Raw genomic sequence first — 1,897 nt, forward strand, 5'->3', positions numbered from 1 at the left:
GAAAGAAAGAGGTTAAACTATCTTGTTTGAGAAAACATGAAAAAGCCTCAAAATGCCACCAAATACCCGTTAGAACTGATAAATTCACTAAAATTTCAGGATATGTTATAGAAATCAATAACATAACTGTGCTAGGGCTAGATCCTATACCACACATCTGCAATCCCAGCTACTCTGGAGGCTGAAACAGGAGGATTACTTGAGCCTAGGAGTTAAAGGCCAGCCTGGAAAACACAGCAAGACTCCTTCTCAAAACAAACAAAACCATCAAAACTAACAACAATTAAAAAGGTCTAGGAATAAATTTAACCAAGAAGGTAAAAGAAGTCTATAATGAACCCTACAAAACACTGATGAGAGAGCCTCCCACCTCCAAAATGGAAAGAAATCCCATGTTTATGGATCAGATGAATTAATAGTGTTAAAATATACATACTACCCAGGTCAACCTACAGATTTAATACAATCCTAATCAAGATACCATTTCCCCAAACCCCCTAAACTCCTAAACTTCATATAGAACCACAATAGACTCTAAATAGCCAAAGCAATACTAAGCAAAAAGAACAAAGCTGGAAGCATCACAATCTCTTACTTCAGAACATATTACAAAGCTATAGTAACTGAAACAGCATGATACTGGCATAAAAACAGATGTATAGACCAATGGAAGAGAATAGAGAAACCAGAAATAAATCCAATTTATAGTCAACAAAGTCACCAAGAACACACATTGGAGAAAAGGCAGTCTCTTCAATAAATAGTGTTGGGAAAATTGAATATTCACATGCAGATGAATTAAGCCTGATCCTTAACTCTCACTAGTTACAGAAATCAACTTAAAATAGACCCAAGACCTAAATGAAAAACCCAAACTATGAAAGTATGGGAAGAAAAGATAGGAAAAATGCTTCAGGATCTTTGGTCAAAAATATTTTTGGCATGCCCCAAAGCACAGGCATCAAAAGTAAAAATTGACAAATGGGATTACATCAAACTAAAAAGCTTCTGCATAGCAAAGGAAACAAGAGTTAAGAGATGGGAGTTGGGGTGTATGCTTGCCTAGCACGTAAAAGGTCCTGGGTTGGGCCTCTATCACTACCAAAGCAAATAAGTAAGTAAGCAAATAAATAAATAAATGCCGCAGTCTGGCTGGGCACAATCAGGAGCCACTTGTCAAAAGAAACTAACTTTATTTTTAGAACCACACACGCCAAACAAAACAGCCTCTCAGGAAAAACCCTCAGAGCCTCAACTGCCACCACCGGCTTTCCACAAGCCTCTCTCTCCCACACAAGCTTCTCTCCACCTCCCCCAATCCTCCTGCTCTTGAGGCCGATTGGCTGGGTCACGTGGGCGGAGCCAAAAAAGTCCCCCAATGAGCAGCTCCGTGGTCTGAAAGGGCAGGGAAACAGCCCAATGAGCATCACCGCAGAGGAGCCAATCAGCTAGATGTTGCTGGGGCCGCTGTGAGCCAATCATCAGCTGGCAGCTGGAAGTTTGCTGGGGCCCCTTCGGCTGTGGCTCTCAACATCTCCCCCTCTCTGTTTAAACAACAAGCATGTGGCTTAGGGACCGTGCCTGCCTTAGGTTGTCCAATAGTACATATGGTCCTTAGGTTGGTACCATTGCAATTGGATCTTACCCATCACTGACTACCGGTCCAGTATACAGCCACACCTGTGGAGAGGTCCTTGTACCAGCGGGGGGGTGAGGTTCTTGGCCTCACCTCTGTTGGCCCCCAAATTTTAGCTGGACGATCATGACAAGCAGAAGGGAGGAAGATACACCAGGCCAATTGACGGCTCCTTTTGGAAAAATTGTACCACAAATGACATCATCAGCAAAAATACCCCAACACTACCACAAGTCGCTGCACCAACAGATAGTTCACAAT

Source organism: Marmota marmota, unplaced genomic scaffold (genome assembly GCF_001458135.2).
Source record: "Marmota marmota marmota unplaced genomic scaffold, marMar, whole genome shotgun sequence".
NCBI lineage: Eukaryota > Metazoa > Chordata > Mammalia > Rodentia > Sciuridae > Marmota > Marmota marmota.